Below are 22,162 nucleotides of genomic sequence, written 5' to 3'. Positions count from 1 at the left end.
GAATAGACAAATATACCTCTTTCTAAGTCACATTTACAAATGATATGTATTTTCATTTGTGGGAAAACCCAGCATATTCAATAGCTATTACAATAAAAGCTAATCATTTAATTCTTTAAGATACAATAGGGTAAGCACTACCAGAAAATGCTCATAAAGTAAGTCAATGTGACTACTAAAATTTTATTTAGTGGCATTCTTAAAAGCCTAATTTTTAAAACACAAGGGTCAGTTCTAGTAAATCTCTGTTTAAACATCAATGCAGAAAAGATATTTTACAGATGCTCAGACACTCACAAATTGAAGCTTTGTCAAGGTATAACAACTAACAATTAACAGTCTGTTATGTTGAATTCAATCCATACATTCAAATTGTGAAGATAAAGGTTACAAATTTAAACTAAACATTTGCCAGAATGACAACGTTTTCACTAAGCTCATATTTTCATGGGTTAAAACACAGTTAATGTTTGAGTTCTACCTTCCCATCATATATTATTTTTCATATTTTCATACATAATTTGTCAATTTTATCTTCTCCATGCGAGTGCTGTTGTTACCTAGTAAATTCCCAATATTAGAGCATCCTGATACCCTTCTAAGCTAGATATTTACTCATTTGACAGTGTCAGAAGTAGAAAAACAAACATCATCATCGCAGAAGATGGTTTTGTGATTACACCTCAAGAGCCATGATTAGAAATCAGATACTCTGTTTTGCAGTATTTTGCTCCGAGCCAACAATCAGACTGCCTCCTTTCACTCTGTACAATCCACTGTGGTTTTAGTATAATGTAGTCATCCCAAAGTACTCATGTAATTAGAGACTTTTAACTTCATTACTACTGATGGAATTTGGACTAATTAATATTTCCCAAAAGAACACTTAGCATAATCTTCATTTTGACAATAGACCATGAAAATTAAAAGAACAAATGTATGTGCATTTCCATCTGTCTTTGAATTATGACAGTGACATTAATAATTTGTTATATTCATTGCTCAGCACTTATTTGAACTGCTCATAGAGCATGATAAACATAATTAAAATTAATGACACCTTAAAGAATACACAGAGGAACAGATGTCTATGTCATTTTTATTTGCTACTTAAACGAGAACTCTGAAGTTGGAGGTTTACATCTAATATTTGATTTGTGATAGTTAACTGCTGTATGATTAATTGATATGAAACTTCTTCACTCAGAGGGTAATTAAACACTGGAACAGGCTGGCCAGAGAGGTAGCTGAACCACTATCTTTGGACGTGTTTAAAAAACTTAGAGATGTGGTGCTGAAGAAAATGGTTTAAACACTGGACTTAGTAGAGTTATGGTTATGGTTGGACTAAACTGTCTTAAAGATCCTTTCCAACCAGAATGATTCTGTGATACAGTTGTCTTTCTTATTTTGAGGCTGCTGAAGTGCTGGTAAGAGGTTACCAAAACAAAAACAATTATTTATGAAACAATTCTGGGATAACTTTTGCATGTAACTCGAAAATATTTCTTGTATTGATGGAACTTACAAAGCTTTACCAACTTAAAATTAAATTCTTACTGTTCTGAAAATACTGTAGTTTCAGTTTTAATTGAAAGCATATAAATTGGTATGCATGTAGTACATGTTCGTTATAGCTGTATTTTACTATGTCACCTGCATCTAACATGAAGTTTAGGTTCCTGGCTCAGATATTTCAGAATTCTTCTTCTGAATTAAATTCTATACCTTCAGTAAATTAATTTTGAATAGAAACTTTTGTCCTGGTTTGGGCCAGGATAAAGGCAATTTTCTGTCTTGAACTTTTGCTTTCAGCTAAGTCTCTTGTAAGTAGCTGTACTTGCTGAAATTAACAGCAAGTTTCTCAGTCAGTGTCTGCTTCTAGGACTGATAACACTCAATTTTTATAGTTACTGCTAGAGACTGGGATGCAGATCCAATGACACTGCTCAGCTCTGAGGAACATTTTGCCCTCTGGAAGGAGAAGAGTAAAGAGGTCACACCTGAACCCCTCCTTTGGGGAGGAACAGACAAGATAGATGCCAGAACTGACCAGAGTATTCCATCTCATACACATCATACTCAGTATAAATTTGAGGGATCATGAGGGTCAAACCCCTTCCTGCTTCCCCGTCTTCCCCTGTCCCTGTTTGCTTTGGCATCCTGGGAGGATTCCATCCATTCCTCTGCCTGTGGTCCTGATCCGTGCCAGCCTGAATCTGTGTGTTCCTGCCTCCAGTTCCCTACTGCTGCCAACTCCAGGAGTCCAGCCTGGACTTTCCCAGGGCTGCCCTGCAGCCTCGGTGGTGACGTGAGAGTTACTGGAGGGAAGTGGGGAGGAACGTGGCATCAATTTTCCTGTATATTTGTATATATTTAGGAATTTGTCCTTTTTATCATTACTGTTTCATTACAGCTGTGTAGTTTAGTTTCCAACCCGTAAGTGTCTCTCCCTTATTCTCTCTCCTTTCTTTATCAGGGAGAGGGATTAATAGAGAGCACCTCTTATTTGGTTTAATTGCCAAGCCAGTGTTAAACCATGACAATGTTGAATCCCAAACTTAGAATAATAAGCTTGTGATTTTCAGTTTGTGCCTTGTCTATAATCTGGAAGCAGTAGATTCTTTTCCCAAGAGTTTGCAGCACAATTGTATTTCCCCAGGCTATAAATGTATTACAGTGCTTTGACTTGACTTGGATCAATCCTTTTCAACGACAGGTTCATGCTATGGAAACCTTAAACTGTTTTGAGGCAAGTCTTGTGGAAAATTTTAGCTGCAAATAATGCATCATAACATTTAAACAGAATTATGCAGTAGAGCTCTGTCAGATCCCTCCAGCTAAGTGTACACAGCCTGAATCTGTCACTGGAGGCAAGGAAACATGGAGGCTGCTCATGTTTCACTTCTAGGCCTCAGCTGGCCAGTTCTGCCTCTGTCCTTTCCTATAACGCTACCAGTTATCTGGGGAAGCAATTGAGCTGTTACCTAGAACAAAACTTAGGGGACAAATAAATGCATGTTTGATGCTAAACAATTTAACTTTCTCCTCTAATTGTTTTGTCCTTAACTGTATCAGAGGGATAAATACTGGTGAATATCATCCTATTTATCATCAAATTCACCTAGCATTTGAATGTATTTTCTTTTGCACAAAACAAGTTTGGATAATTCTTCAGTTTTCTATGCCATACCATATAGCCATATGTGGGTATTTCAGGGGATGTTGCTCAGTGCACCTGTGTCCATTTATCCCACATCAAGAGCTTTAACCATTTTTCTCATTCATATTTTTTGTTATGTCTGCAAAAAGCTACTGGTGTTGCACTAAATAAACAGCTAGCACATTCACAATTTTAACTGCCAACAGAATCTTCTAAAATAATGCAAATTGAATACTGTTCATTTTGTTTTCCCCTCATAACTGCCTACATAGTTATAGTTTCTTTGAAAAAAATAACACAAGAAAAACTAAAGTTTTTATTGTTATTCTTCTCGACTGGCCTCAGAAACAAAGCTGCAGGCTAGAAGGGCTACGTATTGTCACTTTTTCCTTGCTGATAAAACCACGAAACTGTAGTGTACCAAATTAGCTGACAATTTGAGATCGTATGCTCACCCTCCCAAACCTGTTCACTGGTAGTAGAAGACACCAACATGTGGCCTCTAGTCTACTTCACACTATTTTCTAGGGTGGGCACTTGCTTTTTAGACTCCCTTTAGTCTGCACTTACACTACATCACCTGAGCCTAACTCATGCCCAACCTGAGCTAGGTCAGCCCTGCATGATGCCAAGCCAACATATCTTTTTCTCTCTCTACCACAACACTGTGTAGTAGAAACTGAAAATAAAGCATAGAACACCTTCATCTGACACTTTGGAAGTCTAGCTGATCTGGATGTGAATGATCTGGAAGACAGGTATAGGAGGATTACAGTACCCAAAGCTTCCATTTTGCGTTATATGGATTTTCCATATGCTGCTTATGAAGAATGCAGAGAGGTAGAACCACTGTAGTACCATTTTGAAAGATGAACATAAATGCATAAAAATATATATAAACAACTAACCACTAAAAAGAAAACAAGGAAGCTGGCAAGGAATTATACATCTACCTCAGAGCTTTGCTTTTTATCTCCTATTTTTCAAAGTTTTCATCTGGGATGTAATTTTTTAGACTGTTTGTCTCTTGGCATATGTGTATGGCAGAATTTTATATAGCTGTTGCAAAAAAAAATTATGAAGTCAGAAAAATTGGTTCCAAAAATAATCCACAAGTGAGTCCCAAAAAAGATCATCTTCCCATTTAGGAAATGAATACATTAAGAATCATTTAAACTATGGCCTATTATTAAATTCAACCTTCATCTGAAGAGTTTGATTACTCTCATTGGAAACTTTTGAAATTACAATTCTGTGTACAAATTGCATTTGCAGAGCACTTGCTGTTTTATTTTTGAATACTTCCTTCCCCAAACTGAGTACAAATCAAACATGTTTTTCACTCACATTATACAATTTTTTTTTTTATGTATAAGCAACAACAATAGCAAATGCAGATAAATCCAGAAGCTGCATATTTGGCCTTCTAAAATTTGGCTCACAAGTACAGACAAGTATCATCCATTGATCTATATCAACACTATTTCTCTGGGTTGTTAGTTGCTATTGCTTTCTTGAACAGACACAGATTTATCACACCATAATGTATGAGAAAGAGACTTACGATACTGATGTTTCAAAACCAGCAGACATGCAGTCCTTCGAGATCTCTGGTGTTCATGGCAAGTATAATTCCTAACATTAATGGAAATATAAGTATACAGCTCATAACCTCAACCGACAGTGCTCCAAGATGTCCTGCAGATTTAATAAAGTGATCACCATGGTTCAGATCTCTGAATAAATGGAGTTCATTTCTGTGATTCTACAGTTCCCTGAAATTCCATTTTTGCTGGCACTTTTACTTGGCCTTGACTTAAGCTGTCAATTATTTTTTTGCTCAATTGCCCAAAGTGAAGGACAGTGTTCATTTTGCTAGTAGAGCTTTCATTAAAAAATTCATGATGTTTTTTCCTAATTAATGGTAAAGCTGTGCAATTCTAGATTTCATTGACACTGAAATTATCTTCTGGAACTTGCTTTGTCTCATTTTCTCAAACCAGTGAAGAGACTAATCTCTTTAGCATATTAATTGTATACTTCCAAAAATGATTTTGCAAGCTTTTACATTGACAAACTTGCTTTTCAGACTGGTTTCCCTACATTACCAAACATCCTGAACAATATTACCTGCTTAACCTCTACCAAAAATCCTATGATTCTGAGAACAGCTTCTGGTAGAGTTTTAGTTCCTTCTGGAAGCACAAAGCAAAACAAAAATCTTGACAAAAAGGAGACACTGAAAGGCTTCTAGATTCATAAATATTTAACAAGTTTAAAAAGAAAAAAAAAAAAAGGTGGGGGGGGGGGGAAGAAAGGTTAACACTATTTTTCAAGAAGTTTTGAAATAAAAAGAAATACCAGAAGGAAGCAGAGAGGGGAACGAAGGGAGGCAGGGAGACAAACAAAAAGAGAAAAAACTTATGCAGATAAAACTTGTGGCAATGCACTACTTGAGCTGAGGTTCTCTGATCTTCCATTTGTTTTCGAATGCTTTGTCAGAACCAATGCTACTGTGCTCATTAGAACTGCATTTCATTCATTAGTAATTTAGATATTGTGCCAAAATGCCAAGATACATGTAGACAGCTACATACAGAGAGTACTTCTCTTTACAAAATGGTCACAGATAGCTGCTTTTCCTGATGTTTTACTGTCAATCAGCATAATGAGTGAGCTAACCATCAATGTTTCTGGAGCATGCTTGCATGCATTTAAAGCCACTTATACAAGCACAGTGAGGACTCTCTGTTCTGAATTAGGTTATTCATTTGTCTTGTTTTTAAAATAATTGGGGGGAGGGAGGGGGAAGAGTAATTCCATTTCGAAGGGATGCAAAAATGCTTGAAGCAGAAACAGATGACCTGTTGTATGTCCGTGTGAAAATTAGGAGTGATCTGCTCTGAAGCTGCTACTTATTGAGGTACCAAGAAAATGTCTATCTGCTTTCAGAGGTAATGCATTATCAACAACTAGAGCTGAATAAGGGGTTCGGTGCTCTGCTAAGCTAATTCCCTGTAGTGCTTCACACTATGGAAACTGTTCAGAACATATACCACAACATATGTGATTTCTTTGCACATCTTAAATTCCACACAGCATAAGAGTGACCAGCAATTTTTCTGGTGCTCAGAAAAAGTTTCCTTTTTTAACTAAAAAATTGAATGTTTACATGGTGTTTTTTGTCAAAGGAGCACTAGCTGTTAGTTTACATTGAACTCTTATGAGATACATAAAGAACTTGCATACTAAGAAGCGTGGACACTTTTTTATGAAACAACTGGTATCACTGTAAAAAAGTATGTTCAGTTATGTACCAAAAATATTGAAACTACATTGAAACTAAAAATGTTGAGAAAATTTATTTCTGATATATTAACTGAGCAGCTCCAGCCATCCTGGTAGCTTTCCCTGAGCCCACTCCAGTTTACCAATGCCTTTCTTGTACATGACCAATTTGAGGGCAGCAAAATTAGATGTAAATTGTGGTCTAAGTGATGAATAGAGGGGTATGATTCCTTCCTGTGGTCTCTTGGCTAAGCCCAGGATGCTTTTGACCATCTTTAATGCCAGGACATGCTGCTGGCTCACTTACAGCTTTCTGTCTGCCATGATACCCAGAGCTGGTCTCCAGCAAGTTCATTACAAACCTCGGAATGATTAGGATGCCCCCCCAAGTTCCTCAACATGATCATCCTGCTACATGAGGATCAGAGGAGCCAAGTCACATATGCTGATGCACTCTCTGAATCCTTCCCAATAATCAATGGTGTGAAACAAGGCTGCATTCTCATACCCACTCTATTCACAATCTTCTTCAACATGATGCTCCAAAGGGCCACAGCAGACCTTGATGAAGAAAATGGCATTTACACCTGATATGGTACTGATGGGAGCCCATTCAACCTGAGGGGACTGAAAGCCCACACAAAGACCCTAAATCACCACGTCCCAGAGTTGCTTTTTGCTGATGATGCCACGGTCATTGTTAACACAGAAGCAGCTCTGCAGCACATACCATCCTGCTTTGCAGAGGCTGCAGGTCAATTTGGGCTGGAAGTCAACTTGAAGAAGTTCTCTACCAGCCTGCAGGATGACAGGAAGGCTTCCATCATTCCCACATCAACATAGGCAAATCAGAGCTTAAGTCAGTCCAGCTGTTCAGCTCTCTGGGATGCATTATTTCCTCAGATGCCAAGATTGACAAAGAGAGAGACAACAGATTAGCAAAGGCATACAGAGCATTCAGAAGAAAAGTACAAAGATCAGTGTCTACAGATCCATTGTACTGTCTACTCTTTTATATGGTTCTGAATCATGGGTCATCTACCGCCACTACCTGCAACTCCTTGAACGCTTCCATCAGTGCTGCCTCCGTACAACCCTAAACATCCACGGGGCTGACCCCGTGACCAATGTTCCTGTCCTTGAACAGGCACGGGTCACCAGTACTGAGGCCATGATACTGAGGATGCAGCTGTGCTGGGCAGGGCACATCTCCAGGATGAAGTATCACCCCCTCCCTAAGATTGTGCTCTGCCCCAAAAAAGGAGCCCCAAAGAGGAGATACAGGGACTCCCTGAAACAATCCCTCAGTTCTGGCCATACTGACTGCCAGCAGTGCTCCACTCTGGCCTCCAGCTGTGAGACATGGAAACACCATTCATAATGCTGCTGCCTCCTTTGAGAACACAGTAGAATCAGTCTGGAGGAGAAAAGACAGCACAGAAAGAGCCGTGCCTTGGCTGTCCCCTCACAGGAGACTTTCTGCTGGGCCTTTTGCAACCCCACTGCCTGTCCCACATTGGCCTCATCAGCCACCAGCGCGCTTGCGGCAAGCGTGGGGAGAGACCTTCTGAAATCTTCATTCACGAAGCCAAGACGTGATGTAACATCATTAGAGTAGTGAACTTGAGAGCCAAAGAGAATGATTATAAATTAATTAGTAGATATTTAGACTATTAAGAACTCAAAAGATGTTTTACATTTAAATCATCCATACATTTAAAATTATTTAAATGTCACAGGACATACCATGTATTATAAAATATACTAAAAGGTAACTGGGAAAGATTCATAGTTTAAGTAGTTCCTACTTTATGGAAATACAGTACTGAAGGTTCAGCAAAAATAATATGACTGTGCAGAATGGTTAAAAATACCCTGCTTAACAGTTGGTCTTTTTTAAATCTGATGATATTCACAGGAGAAGTTTTACTTTATTAAAGAGTTAGTGAATCTGTGGATGTGTGTGTGTGTATGGGAGAGAGGAATATTGACTAATATAATCACTACTTTGGGATAGACATTTGACTAATTAGCATACAAGCAATTAAAATAAATAGCCTAAATTATTTCATATTTCTGACTTAAGAGCTAGTGTTTGATTAGACTGTCATGGAAACTGTCATATGTGATCTGATTAGTATTTAACAATGACTAGCTTTAAGAACACATAGTCTCTATATGATAACAAAATCATAGCCCCAGAGGAGACAATTAGAGATAATTATCTCATTTTTTGATGAGAGTGAATTGGATTATTAGGCATTAAGTCTTCCTGGTAAAAAAAAAAAAAAAACAAAAAATCACCATCTCATAACTACTTCCTTTTAAATTCATACAGCTAACATTATCATTTCTGGCATCCAGTCTTACACTGGTTACTCTAATAGAATGACTGACTGCCAAAGTTAATTTCTCTAGGTCTTAGTAAATGAGAGCCTTGAAATTTGCCTCATTTTCTATTGCTGTCCCATCACATACCTACTACAGAAACAATGATGTCTCAAAACTAGATTATCCCTAGCTGTAGGGACAGTGAATTGTACAAGGGACATTTAAGTACAAATAGACACTGAAGGCAGGGCAGGCTGCCTGCAATCGCTTTGCCCACTCCACAAAAGGTCTTCCTAGACCTGTGTAATGCATTCTGAGCTTGCTTCTGCTACTATTCTTTTAGTGGTGGAAGGCTAAAAGCTGAGGGAGACACTGTATGATTCTGTCTTCAGAAGTTGACATCTGAGCACTGAGTGGTCAGGAAACTCAGGTCTCAGACAGCCTTGACTCTTCTCTCCAGTTAGACACAGACGAGCCAGTTGAGAGAAGACCTCTCACTTCCAGGCATCTGCAGAGAGCAAATTAGGAACAACCAGTTCTCTTACACAGTACTGACATCCACAGCACAGCTCCAACACAGCCGTGTTTGAAAAACTTCTAGCTCTCCCACACTGAACTCTTTGCTCTGGTGGCAGCACCAGTGACCCCAGCAAGGGCCAGTTAAAGCCTAATCAGCAAGCTGGACAGCCTCTAGCCTAGCCTAACCAAGAAAGAAGTACATCATTTAGAAGGAAAGCACAGTTCATCTCAGCAGAGAAATCATAGAGTAGAATCATAGAATCATTTGGGTTGGAAGAAACTTCAGAGGTCATCCAGTTCCAAGACCCCTGCCATGGCAGGGTTACCTTCCACCAGACCAGCTTGCTCAATGTCCTGTCCTTGAATATTTCTAGGGTTGGGGCAGACACAACTTCCTTTGGCAACCTGTTCCAGTGCCTCACCACCCTCACAACTGAAGAATTTCTTCCTAATATCTAATATAAATCTACTTTCTTCCAATTTAAAACTGTTACTCCTCATAAGGGTAAGAATCTTAATGAAGAAGACCATGGTCTTCTTGATGGCACAGCTATAGTCCTATAAGGATAGTTCCTGAGTGGTATAACCACCTACTGCAGTTACCCAGGGTGTGAGAAGAGGAAAAGGAGTCTTAAAGGGTGATAGGTTTATAGGATTAATTCCTTCAAACTAGCATATGCTTATTTACAGATTTCAAGCAATAGGGAACACTTCTGTGTCACAATCTATAAAAGTGGGTGCTATCACCTATTAAGCAGGGAAAAAATAAAGACACTGGGGTGCATGAACCACAGTGTAAGCAAAGGGGCCTAATGTTCCAAGAACAAGTGATGCTGTTCAGCAGCAAAACCAAGAAACAAAACAGGATTCCTTGTGTTTGGACATTTTTCCAGAAATACTATTTCTCCAGTGAGCTTCATTGCCTTACAATCAACTCTGCCTCAAACAAGACATCTGAACAACTAAAAATTGGTCAAGTTCTGTCACTGTACTGCTGAATGAAAATGAACAAATAATTTTTTATGTTCTTTGTGATCTTGGCCTTCAGTATTGGCAAAGTGATGCCTGCTCTCTGTTTTGAGCATATTGAGTCCAGTAGAGAAGTACATTATTGATGCTTCCAGTATTTGAAGGACTTCTTGTACTGATAGATGTTCTTAGCTCTATTTTTATAGAGTTCCATTTTTAATGTATACATTTCTCTCTTTTCTTCATTGCCTGGGTGATCCTGATTTATAAGCACTGTAGGTCAACTATAAAAAAGTTTCGATTTTCTGAGATCTCTCTTTGAAAATGAAATGGCTATTTTGAGGAGTAAAAATTGGCGTAGAGCAGAGAAAAAAGTGGAGCACGTATAAATAAATATGTCCTTGCAGCCATAGAAGAATGATGATGAGGGTTATTAAAACGAGATATGACCTTTTTTCCCCCTGCTTCTGGCAATTTCTGGAAACCAAAAAGCTTTGCTGCATTTACAGCTGAAAACCCAAAGGCATATATATAGCTATTATAGTGTTTCCATACTCAGATATTCCATAGCTAGGAAAGTTTTTATTGAACTGCAATTTTAGAATTAAAACTAATGAAAAATAATCCCTGCACACTGAATAGGATCTGAAAGAAATATGGAAGGTATTGACAATTAATATATTAAAATTGAGGTAGTTGGGGCAGATCTCATCTTTTTCTATATGCGTGGACGGTGCAATAAAACAATTCCAATTGAAAGATGTCTCTAAAGTAATATTGCTCATGATGTTACGCTTTATTAAAACAGAATGCATGCAATGATTATTTCAGTATCGTACTGAACCAATAGGATATTGTCTGAGACTTTTGACCCTCTTAAATGTTTCAAAATTCCTCCAGCAATTTCCTCTAAAATTTTTACTAGCTTTACTTTTGCCTTCAATTAGGTCAATCTAATCAAAAGCCAAATTAAAACATTGAGCCTAAGCATCTTCTAATGTATTTTAAATCCTACTGTAGGGAAAAAATTATAGCCAGAATATGTACAAGGATCTCCCATCAGCCTTTGTTTTCCATGTCACATTATAAAAATGAATTATATGTTGACTTAGATGGCCTCGAAATTATCTTTAGCAGAACTTTTTATTTTAAAGGACTATATTGGTTGTTATGACTTATTAATCTATTAATTGTAGATTTCCTTCTTTTTTGTTGAACTGCATATTCTAGAGCATAAACTTTATTAAATGCAACCAAGAATGCTTTGATTCATTTACTCGTTTTCCTGCACTAAGTCAGTTAGTTTCTCAACAGTAATTTTATATTTGAATTTCCTACACACGATGGAAGATCCTGGAGTAGAGAAGGAAGTACTCCACCCCCACTTTTGCTTCTCCACTGTAACTAACAAAGGAAAAGGAAGAGGAAAAGCCACAATTTCAATGTTCTGTGCATTACAGTTGGGAAAGTCCCTTTATTTATTGTTCTTTCTTCTATGAACACTAATAAATGTAGTATATAAAAGAAAGTCTTTTGGCCTGAATTGTTGTGGCTCTGTTATTGCTTTCTGAGAGAATTATATAAATTAGAGTGACACCAATGAATATTTAATAATGAAGTATTTTTAAAAGTTTTGATGGTTAAAGTTTATATGAATTTTTTATGCACAATATCAGTATCCTCTTGGCACCAAGTGATTTCACACCACATAATTTATTTCTCATTTTTCTTGCAATGATTTGAAACAAAAAGAGGTTTAATGGTTAGAAGGGACCTTATGAAGATCATCTAGTTCCAAGCCCAAGGACATCTCCACTAGACCAGGTTGCTCAAAGGAAACAGAGTAAGTCTATTAAAAATTATTATGCATATTATTTATACTACTGCAGCTGGCATCAGTCTTTCAAGTTTGAAAGTCCCTTGCAATCTCAGTGGAATCTCCCTATTTTTCTTTCCCAAATATAAGTGTAACTGCTTAGGCATTTGTGGTGTTGGCTTTTGCACTGTGTAGAACTCTCCCTTTTCATCTGTCCAGTTTAAAAAAAACATAACTATTTTTGTTCTTAGTAGCACAGAGAAGCATAATCTCTACTTCCTTGCACAGTCTCCAGTCCAGCTGAATGCCCGTGAGGAGGAGTCGGGGAATACATTAAAATTAGCACAACATCCACAGACAAACTCGAGGGACTCGAGCACAGGCCCTATGAGGAGAGGCTGAGAGAGCTGGGGCTGTTCAGCCTGAAGAAGAGGAGGCTCAGGGGAGACCTCATTGCTGTCTACAACTACCTGAAAGGAGGCTGTAGCGAAGTGGGAGCTGGACTCTTTTCACAGACGACCTTCAACAAGACAAGAGGACACAGTCTTAAGTTGTGCCAGGGGAGGTTTAGGTTAGATATTAGAAAGAATTTCTTCACGGAGAGGGTGATTAGGCTATGGAATGGACTGCCCGGTGAGGTGGTAGATTCTCCGTCCCTGGAGACATTTAAAAAAAGACTGGATGTGGCACTCAGTGCCATGGTCTAGCAACTGCTCTGGTGGGTCAAGGGTTGGACTAGATGATCTCTGAGGTCCCTTCCAACCCGGCTAATTCTATGATTCTATGATTCTATGAAACTCAACAGTTCTTCTGACTGAAGATCCTTTTCTAAGCATTCTTATTCAGCCAGCTATCTGAATTGAGAACTCAAATCTTTGTGACACACGTATAACCTACAACCAGCGTCAGCTTACACTGAAACCAGCCCATTGGGCTTTATGGTTACACAGCCACAACATCCTGTGACTCAGCTTTGTACTTTGTAAGGAGCAAATAAAGAAATTAAAAATGTGGGGGTTTTATACATGAAAAAAAACCCAAAACTATTACAACTGAAGCTGCTTTTGTACTGGATTTTCCCCCCACCCCAAAATAATAAAAAAAAAAAGGTAAAGACACACATTGCTTCAAAGCAGAATCTAAATCTATTTTTCACAGCTGCATCAATAGGTCCTCACAGTAAAGGTTTTAAGGAGTTTTTAGTTGTTCCAACATCAGCAACTCCTTTTAACAGTGATTTATAAGCATGACCAAGAAGGAGACAATCTAGCATCTACACTAATCCTCATTAACTGTCACACAAGAGACGAAAACAAGACTTCTGAAAATGCCCTCTAAATTTTTATTACCCTAGATTTGGTTTTTATTTTTCCAGGTTAACATTTGGTTTTGAAAAATAAAGTTTCCCCATTATCTCCACTCACTAATTATCATTCTGCACTCAGTTCTACAACACGACACAAATTCATTGTACTGTAGGCATCTTCTTCAGGGAGGCTACTGAAACTGGAGTCAATCCTTCATCTGTAGACAGAGACAGGTCCACTAAGGTAATTCAGATATGAAGAGGACTAAATGGTCTTTATCTGGAGCCACTCTCTCCCCAATACCTAGAGAGAGAATACACAATAACTACACACCTAACTAAAGTATTTCAGCTCTGGGAGGCTCATGCAGACTGCCTATTTACATACTTAAAATAAAGCTCATTTTCCAGCATTAAAAATCATACCAGACTTTTTTTTTTTTTTTTTTTTTTTTTTTTTTTTTTTTTTTTGTAGTGAATATTTTTCAAGTTGAAATAATAACTTGGGATACATATTTTTGGGTGCTAAATTTGGATAAGAAAAGAAGCCATGGAAACTCAGGTTGAAAAGGAGAAAATTACACCAGAGCAGACCTCATTAAATTCTTTCTCCAAATCTGCAGTGAAATCCTGTATCTGTTGTTCAAGCTTTCACTGTTCTTACCAACACTTCAACATCTAAGCAACCAAAACTGAAAACAGATAAACTTCAGTCCTGTTTTTTTTGCCCTCATGCAAATTGTAGAGAGCTCAATTTGTCACAAAATTAACTTTGCCTTTTTATGAGGGCAAAGCCAAGACTCTGTACCTTCAGCTACCCCTTTATCTCTAAGACAGCTTCAGGAGACATCAAAACTAAAGTAAAATGCAATTCCCTCTGAATATCAACGTATGAATGAAGAAAAAGAATTGATGAGGAGAAACGGAAAGATGAGATGTCAGTTCCCATTTTGAAATGAGTTATCAAATGACACCACTTGAGGACAGAGACTGAATGAGCATATTTCGGTTCTAACAGGTTTATTCTCTGTGATGCCACTGCACAATGATTATAACCTGTTGTAAGTGATCCAGGGAGGGCCTGTATAAGTAGAAAAAAACATATTTTAAAAGGTGCAGGCACTAAATCCTCCCTCAGTGACAGTGTAATTTGTGTTGGTAGATGTCTGTAAAGAAAGATTATTTTCTCAATACCTTCCTAAACTGTTTGTTACATAGACCAGACACCCGAAAATTTAACACCAAACAAACAAGATTCAATCTTGCCAGGTTTACTTTACAAATTTCCCTCCCCTTTTTTACTTTAGTTTTATCTTAAAAAGCTTAGTATGTATTGGCTTTCTTTCACCACTTCATGGTACAGCTTTTATAGTGACAGACATCTCACTTTGGCAAACTGCAAACATCGTTCCGCATTTTCATCAACAAGTTCCCTTTCAAGGGGTTTGCAACAGAGGTTGGAATTAAAAAATTATAAAGAGGGCAGCCTCAGACATGAAAGGAAAAGGAAATTAAAGCTAATGAACTCAATGGCTAAGGAAAATAAAATACAGTATTTTTTTCTTCAAGCTTTCAGTGTTGCATGGTATAGAACTGAGTGGATGGTAGTTTTCTCTGAATGATCTGAAGATGTTTCTTTGTTTCTTCTGTTGCAACAAAATCAAATCCTCTTCTGGTCAACAGAGAAACACCCCACCGGTGATTTTCTCTTGAATTCATGCACGGGCCTCCTGTGCTTGTTCCAGGGTAAACATTAACTTATATAAAAACATGACCCATATCACTAGCAGGTAAAAACTGGGTTAGACAGTTAGGTTTCTTCTCTCTTTCTCCTTCCCACTTATAGCAGTACCTCTTTCAGCTGTAATTTACGCAAGAGTACAATGAACCATTTAGGTCATGGGTGGAATTATCATTTATTAAATACGCACAACCTTTTGTAGAGAAAAACAGCAGAAATTTTTTCCATTATGGTATTTTAAGATAGGAGATTTTTTGTCCCTTTATATATCTAATTTTGATTCACGTCTTATTTTGTGCTTTTGAACAGTTAAATGTATTTCAGTTATCGGTCTGTTCACTGTGGTACCTTGCGGTTTCCCTGTTATGCACAGGCAAAGTAGTCCAAATGATGGGATTACTCACACTTAAATGTACCTTACTTGACAAAACAACCAGTGAAAAGTGCAACATAAGCTTCCGCTCCATCAGTAATGAATATTCTAGATAAAATCTTTCTGAACAATTGAAGCATTATGGATGATTTTACTACATATTCAAATTTGGAAGCCAAAAATTGTGTTAAAATTGTCTAGAAAAAAAATACAAATAATAAAAGAGTACTGAAATCTACTAAAATAATGATGTCAATGAGGGAAGGGAGAGCAAACACTGAGAAATTTGGTCTGACATCACAGCTGACCCTACTTTGAGTAGTTTGGACTAGAGACCCTCTGAAGTTCCTTCCAACCTGAGTTATTCTATGTTTCTATGGAGAAAGGTACCGTCACTTAAAATGCCAGTCGTGTTTTCACTGGGACAACACAGAAGGTATGCCATCAAAAATAGAAATTGAATATCCAAGAGAAAGATTAAGTAATTCTAGCAGAAGCACATTTGGGCTTCAGAGAATTAAAAATAAATCCATAATAAAATGTATGCCAGTTAAAAAAACACAAGGGAAGAATCCTTTGTGGCTACACAGTTGATCTGCGCTGAAATGTTGGCACAACTGGTATCAGAAAGAGTTGCAAGAATAATAATGAAGCTGATGGGTAAATCTAGGAAGATACAGTGCACTGGAAAAAAAAAAAAACCACAACGTAATATAGCCTTTAGCAAGGGGAAAGGAGAAATGTCAGAGAGGTACATTTGCAAGCTAATGTTCATTTTTTGGAAGTTATTTTGGCAATGATGTTCATTTTCAAATAGTTCAGGTAATTTCTTATTTAAAAGCAAGCACGCTACTTTCTTATTGAAGTACAAGGTACCTTTATTCAGACTTTAAAATATATTTTGTATGCCTTTTCTTTCTATTTTGCTGCTGTAAGCCTTTAGGAAATCTTCACTTTTTTATTTGCAAGGTTGAAAGTCCTGATATCACAATACTCACTCATGCAAGAAGGCAACAATAATGAGTCCTCATATGAGAAGCACAAATAACCACTGTGCAACTACAGACTCCTAGTTAGAACAATCTCTTTTGGTCTTATTGGAAAAGATGTATCCCTCCTTCCAAAAGACATTTTCAAAACAAGAAAAAAATACTGATACGGCAGTGCTTCTGTCCACTTTTCTATGTTCAGCTCCAGATAGGACTTTTCAGAGGACCACAGGTTCATTAAACTACTGCAGATTTAAGTCTTCATAGTTTGGTTTCTATTGATTCTATTGTTGATTTCTATTACAATTTATTTCCACTTTCTTCTTGAAGATTCCAATTTTTTACTCTGACTTGCTGATTAGTCTTCTGCAAATCTTTATCACATGAACTAACAGTCAGGTTCCACACTGAGCTTTTGAAAGACTATATTATGATATAGGCAATGTTATTTAAGCATTACAAAAGGAATAGGTATTTATTATTTGAAATGTGGCAATTGATGTTTTAGAAGCACTTTATAAAAATTACATGTAATTGAAAAAAGAAAAAGGGATTGAAGAACATCATGGAGTTTGAGACTTGCTTGCTTGCTTTACACTTCAGACTAGAAAAAATTCTCAATAACAATATATTCTTTTATATAACACTCAAAAATAATCCTCAGTATGAATTTTTCCACTATCCCCTTGTGTTTCTTTTAGCTTCAAGAGTCTTATCAAATGCACTGAATGGTGTAATTTTGAGAACTAGAACGAAAGTGATGTAACTATAAACAATTCATGCATATATTTCTACTTTATAGGATGGAACTTTCCATTTAAAGATATTTCTGTTTAGCATTTGTGAAATAATTGTCATTCCCTTTTTTATCCAGTTGTTTTTTTTGGATCCATTCCCTGTAACATGTAAAACAAGCTGTTTAAGTAAAGAGAATGATGCCAGACTGGTATTCAGACAGTAGTCTTGGTGTTCAGTTTAAAATAGAGGATAATCAACTTCAGTATTGACCTATTCTAGACTTATAGTAGTTACAGGAAAGTTCTGCCAAGCCAGCAGTTGTCTAAGGAGGCAGCAAAGAACAGGGGCATAGCGATGTTTCTGAATATTCTCTTCTGTGCTCCTGAGGAAAAACCAAACTTGCTGTCACTGCCAGTGACTCTGAGGTCTTTACCTTCTGCCCTTCACTCACTGGCAACACTCAGCTATGGTCTGAGCTACCCATATCAGCTGACATCACAGTATATTTAGAAAAAATTCTAACGAAGAGTGATGGGATGTTTCTGCCATGAAAACGATAGTACACCTACTCTCTTGCACGCACTTACACTTCCCTTTGTGCAGACATACTGAGACCAGTAGGCAAATCCAAAAAAACAGAGTAATTTCCAATCAATGATGAGGAATTTACACTTGTTATCATCTGTGATTCTGGGGTAATTAACTAAAATCATAAATATATAATTATTTGATTGAGTAAAATTTATCCCATTTGATACATTTGGGAAAATTCTGGAGCAATTTGGACCATTTGGAAAGCAAAAAGAAATGTGTGGTAGCTCACTCAAAAAAAAAAAGAATTCATGTCAAGCCAAATTATGTATTTCCATTGCAGTGTAACAGGCTTTGCAGACAGGGACAAACCATAAATCTTAACTAAAACTTTTGAAAATGCCTCAGAGCAGCTGTCTGAAAACTAAATATTTGATGAAACTTTCTAGAGTGTGGGACCAAAAATTCACAGAACAGCTGTAGACTAGTTACAAATGGTTCACTGTCAAAATGGACAGCTGTACAAAGTGCAACTCTGTGAGTGTCTGCACTGTTACCTTCATCAGCAATCTGGATAATGGAATCTAGACTACCTAAAGCTGAAGTACATTAAATTTGCACATTGTAGGAAACTGAGAGGGATCACAAGTACCCTAAAATTTACAGAGATCAAGTAAGTGTAGGTAACTTGGGTTACTGCATATGGATAGCCAACAGCACACCTGGAATAATCAGTAAGTGGTTATGACAGCAGATCTTTAGAGAGTGATTTGGGAGCTGTGGGCTATGTGCACAACAATTAAAGGCAAGCCAGGAAAATGGGCTGAGGCAGAAGCACAGGGCGAGAGCCATGGAGGTGCCCTCCTGCTTTACTTAGTACTGGCAAGCCTTCAAGCAAGGAGACTGCTTCAGGCCAGGTATGAAGAGTTAGTTCACATAACCAATACAGAATTAAAAGAAATAATCGGAAAATAGGAAAGTATTGCATCTGTATTGTCAAAAACAGAAGTTATTTACAAGTAATTATGCTCATAATGTGTTCAAACAGCAATAGAAAAAAAGAGAGAAATCTGTTGAAAATTACCATCCATATCATAAAGATAATAATCTATATCTTAAGTCAAATGCACAACACTTTTCCATAGTAGTGTAGAAAAACAGGGGAAATATGATTAAGCTCAAGGGAAATATGATTAAGGTCAAAATACTTTACACAGTAGGCAGTGGCCTTCTGTAACATGTAATAGGTGACTGAGGAGGCAGATGTTAGCTACACATTCAAAGAGGATGAACAAAATAATTAAGTGTAATAATTAAGTGTAATCTTTTATTTACTGTTTCTGAGATACTTTAACAAAGATAAAGGGGTTTACAGAAAAATGGGTAAAAAGCTGTTAATAACCAGGTAAACATTTTTCATAAGGAACTATGTCCACTACTGGCATGGTAAAAGCACATTACTGAAATAGTAAATGAGTGATGGGAAAGTTAATAGGAGGGTAATATATTTTTAGGAGCTTTTTACTGAGTTTCTGTCTGAAGTTTATTGTTACATTCTGTACATTTATGAGATGAGATAAGATAAAAGACAGCTAAAGAAGAAATTATATCAGTAAAAATATTTATGATGCAGATTGCCTTGATATGTTGAAGAAAAATGAAGACACTAGAGGAATATGATGCTAGTCAAGAGACTCTGGTGTGTTTCCAGATGAACCATAGCAGTTACTGGCAGCTACAAACATTGTAAATGCAGAACACAATGTTAGGCTATATATAAACTATTCACACACAGTGAAAGGAAGAAGGGTTGGCAGAGTCAATACATTCACTGTCCTTAATTCTAAGAAAATGTATACTGTAAACTGAAATAGTTTTATACATTTCAAGACTAATAGTGTTGGAACTAAAGGACAGATCCTTCTCCTTTTTATGTGTATATACAAGAACATTAACGAAAATCTGAACTGTTTGCAGGGCATATCTCAAATGGTATGATTGTTGAATGTTCTTGCAAATAAAGGAAATGGGCAATTGGTGAAGGAACGCCTTCCCTTTTCAGTCCAGAAATTCCAGTAGCTTTAGAGAAATAGGCCTGATGACCCAATGAAAAGCAAATTTCCTACTTTAGTTGGCAATGCATATATAACCTATTCATATATAACCTATTCAGGTTGTCTAAAATATTTTCCATGTATTTTATTAAGTACTCCTTAAGACAAAGTAAAATTTCAACATCATTAGCGACTCTACTATGTACCATGAGTCTCCACTTTATATTTCCCAGAAGATATTTTTACCATAGACTGAGTTAGGCTAGAGTATTCCGTTTTTACACTCTGAATCCTTTATTTGTTTGGATGAGCTCTCTGTCCCTTCAGACTGGCCAGAGATCACTGGTTTCAATTTTAGATGCCTTAAGACTTAAACAGGGTATATATTACCATCCTAGCACAGAACATCAAAACAACTAATATGAGGTTGTATATTTATTAGTAGATAATATGCACTAAAATTCATACTACTCACCACAACTACAGTCATATCTAAAATTGCTGGCTCCTGTACACTTCTGTTTTGCAGAAAGCTCTGTATGGAATAGTTTTAAAGAATGGGCTTCTTTTAAATGATTAAAAAAATATATATATTTTTTTTTAATAAAACTCCACATATGTAATTACCACAGCAGAACTGCAAATTGCTTGGGTTGTGTGCAATCAAAACCTGAAGAACTGTGTAATTTATATCAAAGATCTGGGCTAGTATAGGGCAAATGCAATTTTACTGGAGATAAATGTGTACCTATTTCAGAACACATACAGTATCTTCATAAGTCTAGCTGCACAGATTCAAGAGAGAGAATATAAATTACAGTAAATGGAAGAATGATACAGCATAATGACTTAAAAAAGGGCCTCCAGCATCTCAATCAAGTATGTAATCTGTAAGTTTCATTTTCCCTGACTGCAATTCCCCATGCAGTTTCAAATGTCTGTGATATTTATCCTCATTTCTAATCATTTTCGACAGATATTTGAGAATTCACATATTCCTAAGGAATGAGCACCTCATGGGTGAAAAAATATTCTACCTGAAAACATTTAATTATTAATCAACTACGGAGTTTTCTGGAATTTAGGAAGAAACTAAAAATGTCAACAATGGCGAGGGAAATTTAAAGCTGTGGTGGATACCTTTGCCTCATTAACGCATCCTGTGCAAGACCTGAAAAATCAGTAGAATGCAGGGTCAGCAAAGCTTTGAAGGGCAGAGCACAGAGGCCTAAGAATTTCCCACTGTCCACTGAGATGCCCGAACTGTTTATCATAGAGTGAAAATCCATCTCAGTCACAAGAGTCACAGGAATATTTAGGTGAAAGGGAAGTGAACTAACACTGAGCTGGCACCTCTCAGGCACATCGATGCAGTAAATCACATGCACTCTCCTACCTACTCCACTGCAAGGTGAAGTCAGGCAGATTAGTCAGAAAAGCTGTAACTTCTTAACCTAAAAAGCTAAGCAGTAGCTTCTGATGCTGTCCTAAGCTTAAATCTCAGTGAAAGTGATTACAGTTAATGCATTTTACCTCATAAGTGTTCTGGTAATGCATAAGACGACAAGGCCTTCCTCTAGTTGCTCAGAGATGTTCAAACGGTTAGGAGGAGAGGGCAGAACTGTCAATCTGTCATGTTTTGACAGATATCACATGTGTCAGTTTTAGCTACACTCAAATCTTTCAAAGAGACTTCTCTATTTAATTAGAGATGAGAGATGCAAATAATTGCTGAGTGGCATTCCCATCATCTGTCATTGGTTCTTCCTTCATCAATGTGACAGGACCTCCAATGCCCAAAGACAAGATGAAGAATTGTTTATTGAGATAAAGTGTGCTGAAAAACAGAATTAAACTGAAATATAGCTTTAATGAACATTCATTAGGCATTTGAGAATAGATGGCATTGCTAGAACAAAATGTCAAAGGTTTAATGTCAAAAATATTGTGACCCTGTCATGATAGAGTGTTTTTCTCCCCATGCCATCACACAAACGCAGAAAAAGGAAATAATTTTCAGGTGTGCCAAATAGCATTCTGTATATAAAATCTCTTCCTCAGTATTATTAGTTACTACTATCAAGATAAAGACAAGTGCTTGGAGGTAGAATTTTAAATCAATAGTTAGTCTGAATGACATGATTACCATGGGCACAAGATAATTACAAGAGAAGAGAATCTAGGGAGAGTAGACCTGTCTCCTGCTCAGGAAAGCTGACAGTGTTTATCCCCTCAAGCCACTTGCATTCCAAGAAACCATAAATGGTAATAATGACAGACATCTTGGTGACTTAAAGTAAGTAATAAGGTAAAATATGAGACCCAGAGGCCCCATCTCTTTGTT

At 37.1% G+C, this 22,162-nt stretch overlaps 1 long non-coding RNA gene across 1 annotated transcript in view; it reads right to left on the bottom strand.

Annotated features, from left to right (window-relative positions):
• Positions 1-1,774: 1,774 nt before the first annotated feature.
• The window catches only part of LOC139793726 (uncharacterized), a 329,041-nt gene continuing 308,653 nt past the window's right edge, over positions 1,775-22,162 (bottom strand). The window contains exon 3 of the long non-coding RNA XR_011724750.1: positions 1,775-2,321. This is a non-coding gene — a long non-coding RNA (uncharacterized lncRNA). The remainder of the gene's footprint in view (positions 2,322-22,162) is intronic.

Source organism: Heliangelus exortis, chromosome 2 (assembly GCF_036169615.1).
Source record: "Heliangelus exortis chromosome 2, bHelExo1.hap1, whole genome shotgun sequence".
Taxonomy (NCBI): Eukaryota; Metazoa; Chordata; class Aves; order Apodiformes; family Trochilidae; genus Heliangelus; species Heliangelus exortis.
The sequence above is the reverse complement of the archived record's forward strand: the minus strand, read 5'-3'. Positions and strand labels throughout refer to the sequence as shown.